The following is a 15,955-nucleotide window of genomic DNA, read 5'->3' as shown; positions in this document are numbered from 1 at the left end:
ATCTCAATGGTCTGAGGGTGTTGCAAAACCTCCATGAGGTAGGGGTTGATGACCTTCTCGAAGAACTTGTCCTTGGGGGCACCTGAAGACACCATGGCGATCTAGATCTGTCAGAAAAACAGCTTGAAACAAGGGCAGAAGATATTTGCATGAAATGGTGGTCAAAACCTTCGGGAGATTATATAATGAATTTTTACCAACCAAAAGAAGTATCGTGCAAGAAAACGGAGTCCGGAGAGCACACGAGGTGCCCACGAGGTAGGGGGCGTTCCCAGGGGGTAGGGCGCGCCCTCCACCCTCATGGAAGCCTCGTGTCCTTTCCAGACTACTTCTTATTTTCCTATTTTCTTAAATATTCCAAAACGGAGAAAATTTGCCATTAGAACTATTTTGGAGTCGGTTTACTTACCGTACCACGTACCTATCCCTTTTCGGAGTCTGAAACATTCTGGAACGTGTCCCTTATGTATTCCTCCGGGGTTACGGTTTCAATAACATTAGTTTCAACATTTATGGGATTACCTGAGATATAATGTTTGATTCTTTGACCATTCACCACCCTCGGATTTGTGCCTTCGAAATTGTTGATTTTCATGGCACTGGAATGATAGACCTCCTCGATGATGTAAGGATCTTCCCATTTAGAGAGGAGTTTCCATGCAAAAAAAAATCTTAAATGAGAGCTGTATAATAATACATAATCACCTACATTAAAATCACGTTTTTGTATCCTTTTATCATGCCCTCTTTTAACCTTTTCCTTAAACAGTTTGGCATTCTCATAAGCCTGGGTTCTCCATTCATCAAGTGAGATAATGTCAAATAGCCTCTTCTCACCGGCAAGTTTGAAATCATAATTGAGCTCTTTAATGGCCCAATATGCCTTATGTTCTAGTTCAAGAGGTAAGTGACATGCTTTACCATAAACCATTTTATACGGAGACATACCCATAGGATTTTTATATGCAGTTCTATAAGCCCATAATGCATCATCAAGTTTCTTGGAGCAATTCTTTCTAGATCTATTAACAGTCTTTTGCAAAATTAGTTTAAGCTCTCTATTCCTCAGTTCTACTTGACCACTAGACTGTGGGTGATACGGAGATGCAATTCTATGATTAACATCATACTTAGCGAGCATTTTACGGAAAGCACCATGAATAAAATGTGAACCACCATCAGTCATTAAATATCTAGGGACTCCAAACCTCAGAAAAATAATTTCTTTAAGCATCTTAATAGAGGTGTTATCATCAGCACTACTAGTTGGAATAGCTTCTACCCACTTACTAACGTAATCAACAGCAACTAAAATATGTGTATAACCATTAGAGGAAGGAAATGGTCCCAAATAATCAAACCCCCAAACATCAAATAGTTCAATAAAAAGTGAATAATGCATAGGCATTTCCTGACGTCTACTAATGTTACCAATTCTTTGACATTCATCACAAGAAAAGACAAAGTTATGGGCATCCTTGAAGAGAGTAGGGCAATAAAAACCGGATTGCAATACCTTATGTGCAGTTCTGTCTCCAGCATGGTGTCCTCCATAAGCCTCGGAGTGAAACTTGCGTAGGATCTGTTCTCGTTCATGCTCAGGTACACAACATCAAATAACATCATATACTCCTTTATAAAGATGTGGGTCTTCCTAGAAGTAATGTCTTAAATCATAGAAGAACTTTTTCTTTTGTTGGTATGTGAATCTAGGTGGTATAAATTTAGCAACAATATAATTAGCATAATCAGCATACCATGGAGTAGTACGAGAAGCATTTATAATAGCTAGTTTTTCATCAGGAAAGCGATCATCAATAGGGATTGGGTCATCAAGAACATTCTCTAACCTAGACAAGTTGTCTGCAACGGGATTCTCATCTCCCTTTCTATCAATAATATGCAAATCAAATTCTTGTAGCAAGAGAACCCATCGAATAAGTCTAGGTTTAGCATCTTTCTTTTTCATAACATATTTAATAGCAGCATGATCAGTGTGAATAGTTACTTTAGAATCAACAATATAAGGTCTGAACTTATCACAAGCAAACACAACGGCTAAAAATTCTTTTTTAGGAGTAGCATAGTTTCTCTAGGCATTGTCTAGAGATTTACTAGAATATTGAATAACATTTAATTTCTTATCAACTCTTTGTCCCAGAACAGCCCCTACAGCATAATCACTAGCATCACACATAATCTCAAAGGGTAAATTCGAATCAGGTGGCTGAACAATGGGTGCAGAAATTAAAGCTTTCTTAAGTATTTCAAATGCTTCTACACAATCATCATCAAAGACAAAAAGAACATCTTTTTGTAAGATATTAGTCAGAGGCCGAGAGATTTTAGAGAAGTCCTGAATGAACCTCCTATAATAATCGGCATGTCCAAGGAAACTTCTTATACCTTTAATGTCCTTAGGACATGACATCTTTTCAATAGCATCAACCTTAGCTTTATCAACTTCAATACCTCTTTCAGAAATTTTATGCCCTAAGACAGTACCTTCATTAACCATAAAGTGGCACTTCTCCCAATTCAAGACAACATTAGTTACTTCACATCTCTGCAAAACTCGATCAAGGTTGCTTAAGAAATCATCAAAAGAAGTTCCATAAATAGAAAAATCATCCATGAATACCTCAACAATCTTGTCACAAAAGTCAGAGAATATTGTAGTCATACATCTTTGGAAGTAGCAGGTGCATTGCATAAACCAAAAGCCATACGTCTATAAGAAAAGGTACCAAAAGGGAAAGTAAAAGTTGTCTTTTCTTGATCCTCTTTTGACACAGGTATTTGAGAGAAACCAGAATAACCATCTAGAAAGCAAAATGTGTAAGTTTGGCTAATCTTTCTAGCATTTGATCAATAAACAATAAAGGGTAATGATCCTTTTTAGTAGCTTTATTTAATTTGCGGAAATAAATTACCATTCTATAACCTGTAACAATTCTTTGTGGGATCAGTTCATCTTTATCATTAGGAGCAACCGTAATACCTCCCTTCTTAGGGACACAATGGACATGACTTACCCACTGACTATCAGCAATGGGATAAATTATACCTGCCTCTAGAAGCTTTAGTATTTCTTTTCTTACCACTTCTTTCATCTTAGGTTTTAACCGTCATTGGTGATCAACAACCGGTTTAGCATCATTTTCTAGTTTTATTTTGTGCTGGTATAGAGTGGGACTAATGCCCTTAAGATCATCAAGAGTATATCCGATAGCAGCACAGTGCTTCTTCAGAGTTTTCAATAATTTCATTTCTTCATGCTCTGAAAGGTTAGCACTAATAATAATAGGATATATCTCTTTCTCATCAAGATAAGCATATTTAAGAGTATCAGGTAAAGGTTTAAGCTCAAACACGGGATCACCCTTGGGTGGAGGAGGATCCCCTAGGATTTCAACATCCAAGTTGTTCTTCAAAATAGGTCCCTGTTTAAAGAATACTTCATCTATTTCCCTTCTTTCATTCATAAACATATCATTTTCATGGTCTAGCAAATATTGTTCTAAAGGATCAATATGAGGCACGACAATAGAAGCAAGACCAATATTACTAGGAAATTCTTTATCATGGGGTTGTCTACGAAATTTAGCAAAATTAAATTCATGAGACATATCCCCTAAACCAACAGAAACAATATCCTTGTTGCAGTCTATCTTAGCATTAACAGTATTCAAGAAGGGTCTACCAAATATAATGGGACAAAAGTTATCTTGTGGGGAAACAAGAACAAGAAAACCAACATGATATTTAACTTTCCCACGCAAGACTTCAACATCTCTAACAATGCCAACTAGTGAAATAGTATCTCTATTGGCAAGCTTAATTGTAACATCAATCTCTTCTATCTCAGCAGGTGCAATATCATGCATAATTTATTTATATAAGGAATGAGGTATTACACTTGCACTAGCACCCATATCACATAAGCCATGATAGCAATGATCCCCTATTTGAACAGAAATAACAGGCATGCCTACAACAGATCTATGTTTATTTTTAGTATCGGGACTAGCAATTCTAGCAGATTCATCACAGAAGTAAATAACATGCCCATCAATATTATCAGCCAAGAGATCTTTAACCATAGCAACACTAGGTTCAACTTTAATTTTCTCAGAGGGAGTAGGTGTTCTAGTATTACTCTTATGAACCACAGTTGAAGGTTTTGCATGATCCTTTATTCTAATAGGGAAAGGTGATATCTGCGTATAAGAAGTAGGAACAACAGGATCATTATAAGTGATAGTCTTTTCTTCAACTTTAATAGGTTCAACTACTTTTACTTCAATGGGAGGATTATATTTAAACCACTTCTCCTTAGGGAGATCAACATGAGTAGCAAAGGATTCACAGAAAGAAGCTACTATCTCAGAGTCAAGTCCATATTTAGTGCTAAATTCACGGAAAGCATCGGTATCCATAAAAGATTTAACACAATCAAACTTAGGTGTTATACCTGGCTCCTTACCTTCATCGAGGTCCCAATCTTCAGAGTTGCGTTTAATTCTTTCCAATAAATCCCGTTTGAATTCAATAGTCTTCATCATAAAAGATCCAGTACAAGAAGTATCGAGCATGGAACAATTACTGAGAGAAAGTCGAGGATAAATTTTTTGAATAATCATTTCTTTTGAGAGCTCATGATTGGGGCATAAATATAACACTGACTTAAGCCTCCCCCAAGCTTGAGCGATGCTTTCTCCTTTGCGAGGCCAAAAATTATATATATAATTATGATCATGATGAACAAGATGCATAGGATAAAACTTCTGATGAAATTCTGTAGCGACCTGACCTTAGATGGTCAAGTCTCTGTGCTTCAGTGTCATCCCTGGATCGGTAATGCTGACACACACTGTACTCGAAGGATTTATAACAGAGTAGCAACCACACACTTATTACATCGAATGTCTCAAGACAGAACTCATTACAGTAACGTGGCTTAAGGCCATCTAATACAATAACAGCGGAAGGCTTGGAAGATAAAGTGAGTCCATCAACTCCAACGGCATAGCTGAGCTGCACGGCAACGACCTAACGAACCTTACTCCTCGTCTGAAAAGTCTGCAACAAAATACGTTGCAGCCCGAAAATGGGTCAACACATGGAATATGCTGGCAAAGTAACACAGTAGAGCAAGAACAGAATGATGCTATCACTACATGCATATTTGGCTGGTGGAAAGCTCTATGGTTACAGTTTTGTGAAAAGCCAATTTTTCCCTACAACAAAGGAATAGATTTTAATTTAACTATCATGGTGGTTGAACAACATTGAGAAGGTTCCTCCAACTCAATCCCAATTGAAGTGATTAACAACCCAACAGTATTAATTAAACATGATGAGATACTTGCGATAACCGAAGTACTAGATACTCAAGAATTGTCCATAACCGGGGACACGGCTAACCATGATTAGATTGTACACTGTGCAGAGGTTTGCGCACTTTTCCCCACAAGACTCGATCGTCTCCGTTGGATTTCTCGCACTATAGGGTGTTTGAGAAATGGATGACCGAGACACAGTCTTTCAGAAACATTAACTCTCTACTCCGGACAGACCATACCAAACCTACATCCCACCACCTGCTGATCTGCCTCTTCAAGAGCTTAACGTAACTTACTCAACTATGCTAGAGCCCATAATAGCTTGTGGCTGCACACGGAAGTTTCTAGCATGAATCATCTCAGTTCCCTTTGAGCCTGGGTGGCGGTCCATAGGAAGATCACACGGGTACTCCGGGATTTCCAAAAAAACAGGCAACACTGGGTACTGCAGGTGCCTCAATCCACCCAGTTATTTGATTAAGTTGCTACCTTAAGTTGAACCATTAATTAACAAGCTCACATCTGTCATGTATTTCACTCAAACCCAAACCACGTCTACGAGCATAGCATAGCATAGTATATAAGGAACACGTAGAGTAACTCCCAAGGGTTTGAATGTAACAGGGCAATAGGTTCTACCTCAACAACTACTTCCCAACCCACAAGTTAATGACATCCTAATCATGCAATGTCTGAGGATTGGAACTAATGCATAAAAACTGGGTGATAAAGGGGTATGATCAAAGTGTTACTTGCCTTGCTGACGATCTGCGAAACATAGGGACTCGTAGTAGCACGCTTCGCACTCCGGATGTTCTATCGCAAGAAAACAATAGCATACATAAGTAACAAGCAACGATGCACAAGCAAAACTCAATTAAAAGAGGGTTGACCAGAAGTTTCAACTTAAGAACTCCGGTTCACAAAAAGAATCAAATCAAACGGAGCAACGAAACTCAAACAGCGAAAGAAAGAAGCTTCGTTTACTAATTTGATACTAGGTCAAATTTTACGGTAGCAAAAACTTGTTTGAGTTGGTTAGCAGAAAGAGGGTTTCGGGAAAAAACTCTAGGCGCTTGAATCGCCTGATTCCGACTAACGAGCGAAAAGATAAATAGAAACTAAGATCGGATTAGAAATCGCGATCAGAAAAATCACGGAATAAATCCGCTAAAAGAAAACTCACGAACAGACTAACGAACGAGCGTTCGTTAGCTGTAACTAACGGGCGAAAACCGTTCGTTAAAATGAACGTACGGACGAACGTCCGCTAACTAGAAGAATCGAGAAAAACCGACGAATCCAAAAAAACGTATCTAGGGTTTTCTAAAAAAACGAACGGTTTTAAAAAACCGGCGAAGTTCGGTGGCTACCTCCGGCGACGGGGTTCCGGCGAGGCGGGGCAGCGGCGGGGTGGTGGCTCGCGAGGGCGGCGGCGCTCGATGGCGGCGGGGGTGGCGGCGTATATAAAGGGGGCGGGGCAGCGACTTGGAGGAGGGGGCAAGGCGCGGCGGAGGCGGTGTCCAACTCGGACTCCGGTGTGAGTGGCGGCAGCGGCGCGGGCGCGCAGGAGGCGGCGGCGGCTATGCCGGCCTGGCTCAGCTGGGCCTTAGGCCCAGTCGGGCGCGGGAATTTTTTTTAAATAATTTCGCTAACCGAAATAAAATCCTAGAAAAAAATAAATAAAAATCTAAAAAATGCCAAAATAAATTTTCACCGTCTAAATAAAATATTTAGAACGAGATGAACATTTTCTTGGCCCTAAAATGCAATTTTGAAAAACATGCAATTTTTCTAATGCAACCAAAATTGCAATAAATTCCAAATAAAACAAATATTTGATTTGAATATTTTCCTCCAATATTTCAATTATCTTGGAGAAGTCATATTATCTCCTCTCATATATTTTAGTATGAAATATTTTTGGAGATAAAATAATTAAAACCAAAAATCCTCGTTTCAAAATTTGATAAAGAATCAAATTTGAAAACCGGGAAATCCCCAACTCTCTTCGAGGGTCCTTGAGTTGATTAGGATTTTTGAGGATCGCGAGACGAAATGTGAATAAAATATGATATGCATGGATGACTATGTATAACATTCCAAATTTGAAAATTTGGGATGTTACAAACCTACCCCCCTTAAGATGAATCTCGCCCTCGAGATTCGGGTTGGCTAGAAAATAGGTGTGGGTGGTCTTTGCGTAGATCATCCTCTCATTCCCATGTGGCTTAGTCCTCGTTATGGTGGCTCCACTGAACTTTCCAAAACTTGATAACCTTACTGTGAGTGACTGCTGGCAAACTCGAGAATCTTAACTGGTTTCTCCTCATAAGTCAAATCATTGTCCAACAGAATCGCCTCCAGGGGTACTGTATCTCTTAGCGGTATATCTGCCATCTCAGCATGACACTTCTTCAGCTGTGAAACGTGAAACACATCATGAACTCCTGACAATCCCTCGGGTAACTCCAATTTGTAGGCAACTTCTCCCATCCGTTCCAAAATACGATACGGTCCTACAAATCTCGGGGCTAACTTTCCCTTAACTCCAAAATGTTTCACTCCTCGCAAGGGTGGTACTCGTAGATATGCTCGATCTCCAATTTCATAGGTTACCTCCTTGCGTTTTAAGTCAGCATAACTCTTCTGCCTGGACTGAGCAATCTTCAGTTTGTCACCAATCAATTTAACCTTCTCCTCAGACTCTTTGATCAAGTCTGGTCCAAACAACTGTCGGTCTCCTACCTCATCCCACATTAACGGTGTTCTGCACCTTCGTCCATACATGGCTTCAAACGGTGCCATCTTCAAACTGGCTTGATAGCTATTGTTGTATGAAAACTCTGCGTATGGCAAATTGTCATCCCAACTAGATCCATAATCTAGCGCACAGGCTCTCAACATGTCCTCCAGAATTTGGTTGACTCTCTCTGTTTGTCCATCCGTCTGCGGGTGAAATGCTGTACTAAACTCCAATCTCGTTCCCAAAGTCTAGTGCAACTGGTGCCAAAACTTTGAGGTAAACTGTGTTCCTCGATCTGATACAATGGTCCTCGGAACTCCATGCAGACATACTATCCTGGACATATATATCTTGGCCAATTTTGCACTTGTATAGGTGGTTTTCACTGGGATGAGGTGAGCTACTTTGGTGAAGCGATCAACTACTACCCATATGGGATCATATCCCGCTTTGGTCCTGGGCAATCCGGTGATAACGTCCATGCCCAATTTATCCCACTTCCATTCGGGTATCGGCATAGGCTGCAACAGTCCTACTGTCTTCTGATGCTCTGCCTTCACGCGCTGACATACATCACATACAGCTACATACTCGGCAATATCCTTCTTCATACCGGTCCACCAGAAACGTTCCTTCAAATCCAAATACATCTTGGTGTTTCCGGGGTGTATCGAGTATGGTGAGTCATGGGCCCCTTGAAGTATTAACTTCCTGATCTCCTGGTTATTGGGCACATAGATTCGGTCCTCAAACCATAGGGTATCGTGCTCATCTTCACGAAAACCTTTGGCCTTTCCTTTGCTCATCTTCTCCCTTATCTCGGCAATCTCTTTGTCCTCCTTCTGAGCTTCCCGAATCTTGTCCAGCAATGTCGACTGGACCTCCATTGGTGCAATAAATCCTCTAGGAACAATCTCCAATCAAAATTCCATGATGTCCTCTGCTAATTCCTTCGGCAGTCCCTTGCTTTCAAGGATATTAGCATATCTCGTCCGGCTCAAAGTGTCTGCCACGACATTGGCCTTTCCTGGATGATAGTGTAGCTTCATGTCATAATCCTTTATAAGCTCCAACCATCTCCTCTGTTGAAGGTTCAGCTCCTTCTGGGTGAAAATGTACTTCAAAATCTTGTGGTCCATGTACACATCACAACGGTTTCCAATAAGGTAATGTCTCCAGGTCTTCAATGCATGCACTATGGCTCCTAACTCCAAATCATGCGTGGCATAGTTCAACTCATGAGGTTTTAGTTGTCGTGAGGCATACGAAACAACTCTCCCGTCCTACATAAGCACACATCCAAGTCCTAAGCGTGAGGCATCGCAGTACACTTGGAACTCCTTATGTATATCTGGCAGTGTTAGCACTGGCGCTGTAGTCAACTGTTTCTTCAACTCCTGGAAACTTGCCTCGCAATCTTCTGTACATTTAAACTTAGTATCCTTCTTTAACAGTTCAGTCATTGGCTTTGCAATCTTGGAAAAGTTCTCAATGAATCTCCGGTAGTATCTTGCGAGTCCAAGAAAACTGCGGATCTCGCTAACTGGAGTGGGTGCCAACCATTCAGTGACTGACTGAATTTTGCTGGGGTCTACTGCTATACCTTCTCCCAATATAACATGTCCAAGGAACCCGACTTCCTTCAACCAAAATTCGAATTTGCTAAACTTAGCATACAACTGGTGTTCCCTGAGTTTCTCAAGAACTAAGCGCAAATGCTCCTTGTGCTCCTCCTCGTTCTTTGAGTATACCATAATATCATCAATAAACACCAGAACCAACTTGTCCAAATACTCCATGAACACCTTGTTCATCATGCTAATGAAATAGGCTGGGGCGCTAGTTAGTCCAAATGACATGACCGTTTACTCGTATAATCCATATCGTGTTGTGAACGCTGTCTTCGGTATATCCTTCTCTCATATCTTCAACTGATGATACCCCGATCGCAAATCGATCTTCGAAAACACTTTAGCTCCTTCCAACTGATCAAAAGATCGTTGATCATCGGAAGTGGGTACTTGTTCTTAATCTTCACTTCATTTAATGCTCGATAATCAACAACCATCCTCAGGGATTTATCCTTCTTTTCATCCAAAAGTACTGGGGCTCCCCAAGGTGATGAACTTCTTCGAATGTATCCTTTCTCCAATAACTCCTTGATCTATTTCTTAATTTCTTCCAGATCATTTGCGGGCATCCGATAGGGTCTCTTGGATATTGGTCCTGTACCTGGCAATAGCTCTATCAAAAAATCAAAGTCTCTATCCGGTGGCATGCCTGGTAACTCCTCTGGAAAAACATCCGGGTAATCCTTCACTAGAGGCACTTCCTCTTGAACAACTCCCGTAAGGGCATTCACTTGACTCCTCCTAGGCACATGCCTAGATACATACTTAATCCTTTTTTTTCCTTCCGGGGTGGTGAGATAAATCGACTTACTAGCACAGTCAATGCTTCCTCCAAATTTTGACATCCAGTCCATACCCAATATCACATCCAATCCTTGTGACTCCAAGATAGTTAGGTCGGACGGAAAAACATGTGTTCCAATGGTTAAGGGTATCTGGTCACACCATCGGCTAGCCATATACTCTGCTCCGGGTGAACTTACTAAAAGAGGGGTCCTAAGGGTTTGGGTTGGTAGTTTAAACTTATCCACAAATCCCCTTGATATGTATGAATGTGATGCACCAGTATCGAAAAGAACAAGAGCGGTAAATGACTTAACAAAAAACTTACCTATTACCGCGTCCGGCTACTCTTCAACCTCCTCCACGTTAACATGGTTCACTTGGCCTTTGTTGAATGGATTTGGCTTCTTCCCAGCACTCCCATTTCCATTTCCATTCTTTCCTTCAGGGCACTCCGTGGCGTAGTGTCCAGTCTTCCCGCACTTGAAACATGTAACATGACTTAAGTCCCTTTTGGCGGGTGTGGCTGGGTTGGGGCGGTTATGATTATTGTTGGTTCCATTCCCATTACCATTCTTAGATCCATTGTGGTTATGCGATCCTCCTCCAGTGTGGTTGTGACCTACATGGTTATGAACAAGTCCTCCCGAGTTCGAGGTTAGGCGAGGTTTCTGCTGAGCTCCTGAGTTATACATCCCCTGTCCATATTTCCTCTTGCGGCTCTCAATCTGCTGCTGCTTCCCTTCAATCATAAGAGCCTTGTCTACCAACTCCTGGTAGTTGTTGAAGGTTGCTACCATCAACTGGATGGTCATCTCATCATTCAGCCCTTCCATTAACTTCTCCTGCTTCGCGGCATCTATGGCCACATCATCAGGGGCATAGCGAGATAACTTGCTAAACTCGTCCACGTACTGAGCCACAGTACGGTTCCCTTGACGTAAGTTGCGGAACTCCCGCTTCTTCATTTGCATAGCTCCAGTGGAGACATGGGCTGTGCGGAAAGCTTGCTGAAACTGGTCCCAAGTGACATTGGCTATAGGAAAAGTGGTTGTGTAATTATCCCACCATGAGGCTGCTGGTCCATCCAATTGATGTGCGGCAAAGCGCACTCTCTCAGCATCTGTGCAACCTGTGGTGGTCAACTCCCTTCCAATGCGGCGTAGCCAATTGTTCGCAACTATGGGCTCGGTGCTACTGGAAAACACCGGTGGTTGTAACCTTAGAAAATGGGCTAGGTTGTCCACGGGCGGCGGGTTGTTGTTGTTGTTGCCCTGGTTCTAAACTAGCAATTACATCAAAGTATTCTGCTGCTGGATCAACTGGGTGAGCTCCGGTGGGAAAGCAAAACTAGTGTCACGTCTCGGAGGCATCTGAGGGGTTTAGATGGAAGAGATTTAGAATAGAAAAGAGGTCTAATGAGAAAACACTACCCATATGCACATGAGACAAACACAATCATTTCACTCAATCAATCAAGCAAAGGCATACAAACGATCTAGAACTATCGCACAAGTGCTCATCTACTACTAAATACATGGGGGAATACTAGTGATATATGGTAGTCATCTAGAAATTTTGATCGGTGGAAGACCATGATGTCTGCTCCAGCTTCGTCTTCAAAGTCATCATCACTAGGATCGGAATCGGTGTCGTCAATGATGATGTAGTCCTCGGGGCATATCTCCTTGGGTTCTTCTTCTTCTTTTAGTGGTGCTTGTCCTCCCATGAATACTCCGATCTTCTTGACTAAGTCGTCATTCTTCTCTAGTAGTGTCTTGATTTCCTCCTCATATCCATCACGGGTAAACTTGAGTTCTTCCTCTAGCTCAATGATCATAGTCTTCACCTTCTTCAAGTCCATCATGTCCGCGCACATCTGGTTTTCCTGGCGTCGGATGTGCTGGTTTAACTCCTGGATGAAAGCTGCAATGGATCTATCCTTCCTGGTGTTGATTACTTCCCATTGCTCATCTCGGTGCCCACATATTTGGTAAATAGTGTCCTTAAGCTCCCTGTTGTAAACTTCTCCAATGCGTCCCATGGTAATGTGGGCTGCCATGCTCTTTCCTAGACTCCAGGTGGGTGCTTTGAAAGAAACTTCTATGGGTTTAGAAGTTGGCGAGAACGTCCTTCCTGGAACTTGTACTTGAATCATCCAGCGCTCCTCCTCAGGTAAAGTGGCGTTGTACGTCCCGGTGAAGCTTGGTATTCCAATGTTCAAGTACCTAGTTGCTTCCTTCAAGTGGCGTCCAAAAGGTGTGTCTTCATTCGGTTGTGCAAACTTGTTCTTCATCTCCGTCATCCTAAAGAGTAGAAAATGGAGAGGAGTTAGAAATGAGAAGAGACGGGTGACCTAGGGTTTATCTTAGTGGTCGTGTCCTACACTCAGCGTGTGCTCTGATACCATCTTGTAGCGACCCGACCTCAGATGATCAAGTCTCTGTGCTTCAGTGTCATCCTTGGATCGGTAATGCTGACACACACAGTACTCGAAGGATTTATAACAGAGTAGCAACCACACACTTATTACATCGAATGTCTGAAGAGGGAACTCATTACAGTAACGTGGCTTAAGGCCATCTAATACGATAACAGCGGAAGGCTTGGAAGATAAAGTGAGTCCATCAACTCCAACGGCATAGCTGAGCTGCACGGCAACGATCTAACGAACCTTACTCCTTGTCTGAAAAGTCTGCAACATAATACATTGCAGCCCGAAAACGGGTCAGCACATGGAATATGCTGGCAAAGTAACATAGTAGAGCAAGAACAGAATAATGCTATCACTACATGCATATTTGGCTGGTGGAAAGCTCTATGGTTATAGTTTTGCAAAAAGCCAATTTTTCCCTACAACAAAGGAATAGATTTTAATTTAACTATCTTGGTGGTTGAACAACATTGAGAAGGTTCCTCCAACTCAATCCCAATTAAAGTGATTAACAACCCAGCAGTATTAATTAAACATGATGAGATCCTTGCGATAACCCAAGTACTAGATACTCAAGGATTGTCCATAACCGGGGACACGGCTAACCATGATTAGACTGTACACTATGCAGAGGTTTGTGCACTTTTCCCCACAAGACTCGATCGCCTCCGTTGGATTTCTCGCACTACAGGATGTTTGAGAAATGGATGACCGAGACACAGCCTTTTAGAAACATTAACTCTCTACTCCGGACAGACCATACCAAACCTACATCCCACTACCTGCTGATCTGCCTCTTCAAGAGCTTCACATAACTTACTCAACTATGCTAGAGCCCATAATAGCTTGTGGCTGCACACGGAAGTTTCTAGCATGAATCATCTCAGTTCCCTTTGAGCCTGGGTGGCGGTCCATAGGAAGATCACATGGGTACTCCGGGATTTCAAAAAAAACAGGCAACACTGGGTACTCCAGGTGCCTCAATCCACCCAGTTGTTTGATTAAGTTGCCACCTTAAGTTGAACCATTAATTAACAAGCTCACATCTGTCATGTATTTCACTCAAACCCAAACCACGTCTACGATCATAGTATATAAGCAACGCATAGACTAACTCCCAAGGGTTTGAATGTAACAGGGCAATAGGTTCTACCTCAACAACTACTTCCCAACCCTCAAGTTAATGACATCCTAATGATGCAATGTTTGAGGATTGGAACTAATGCATAAAAACTGGGTGATAAAAGGGGTATGATCAAAGTGTTACTTGCCTTGCTGACGATCTGCGAAACCTAGGGACTCGTAGTAGCACGCTTCGCACTCTAGGTGTTCTATTGCAAGCAAACAATAGCATACATAAGTAACAAGCAACGATGCACAAGCAAAACTCAATTAAAAGAGGGTTGACCAGAAGTTTCAACTTAAGAACTCCGGTTCACAAAAAGAATCAAATCAAACGGAGCAACGAAACTCAAATGGTGAAAGAAAGAAGCTTAGTTTACTAATCTGATACTAGGTAAAATTTTACGGTAGCAAAAACTTGTTTGAGTTGGTTAAACGGAAAGAGGGTTTCGGGACAAAACTCTAGGCGCTTGAATCCCCTGATTCCGACTAACGAGCGAAAAGATAAACAGAAACTAAGATCGGATCAGAAATCGCGATCAGAAAAATCACAGAATAAATCCGATAAAAGAAAACTCACAAACAGACTAACGAACGAGTGTTCGTTAGCAGTAACTAATGGGCGAAAACCGTTCGTTAAAACGAACGTACGGACGAACTTCCGCTAACTAGAAGAACCGAGAAAAACCGGCGAATCCAAAAAAACGGATCTAGGATATTCTAAAAAAACCAAACGGTTTTTAAAAAAACTGGCAGAGTCTGGTGGCTACCTCCGGCGAGGGGGCTCCGATGAGGCGGGGCAGCAGCTCGCGAGGGCGGCGGCGCTCCGCGGCGGCAGCGGCAAGCGGCGGCGGCGGCGGCAAGCGGCGGTGGCGGCGGCTAGCGCGGGCGGCGGCGGGGGTGGCGGCGGTGGCAGTGGTGTTTGGGGGCGGCGGTGGCGGAGTCCAACTCGGACTCCAGTCCGATTGGCGGCGACGGCGGCGCACACGCAGGAGGCTGCGGCGGCGGCTGTGCCGGCCTGGCTTGGCTGGGCCTTAGGCCCAGTCGGGCGCGGGATTTTTTTTTAATAATTTTGCCGACCGAAAGAAAATCCTAGAAAAATATAAATAAAAATCTAAAAATGCCAAAATAAATTTTCACCGTCTAAATAAAATATTTAGAACAAGATGAACATTTTCTTGGCCCTAAAATGCAATTTTGAAAAACGTGCAATTTTTCTAATGCAACCAAAATTGCAATAAATTCCGAATAAAGCAAATATTTGATTTTAATATTTTTCCTCCAATTTTTCAATTATCTTGGAGAAGTCATATTATCTCCTCTCATATACTGTAGTATGAAATATTTTTGGAGAGGAAATATTTAAAACCAAAAATCCTCGTTTGAAAATTTGATAAAAATCAAATTTGAAAACCGGGAAATCCCCAACTCTCTCCGAGGGTCCGTGAGTTTCATAGGATTTTTGAGGATGGCGAGACGAAATGCGAATAAAATATGATATGCATGGATGACTATGTATAACATTCCAAATTTGAAAATTTGGGATGTTACAAACTCCAATTTCAATCGGTTGTAGTTCCATGATCCCATATCATCACATAGCCTAAACCATGTCAATGCCTCTCCCTTCAAAGATAAAGGGAATACCTTCTTCTTGATAACATCCTCGGGCATACCTGCAAGCTTAAATATTCCACAAACTTAATCCACATTGATTAGGTGCGAATCGGAATGTAATGTTCCATCACCTATGAAATGATTAGCCAGCGGTTTCTCAATCATACCCGAAGGAATTTCAAAGTACACATTTTCAGTAGGTTCAGTAGGTTGAGGAGAAACTCTTTGCTCTACTGGTCGGGGTGAAGATACCCCGAACAAGCCCCTCAAAGGATTA

Source organism: Triticum aestivum, chromosome 5A (genome assembly GCF_018294505.1).
Source record: "Triticum aestivum cultivar Chinese Spring chromosome 5A, IWGSC CS RefSeq v2.1, whole genome shotgun sequence".
Taxonomy (NCBI): Eukaryota; Viridiplantae; Streptophyta; class Magnoliopsida; order Poales; family Poaceae; genus Triticum; species Triticum aestivum.
Note: the sequence above shows the minus strand (reverse complement) of the source record.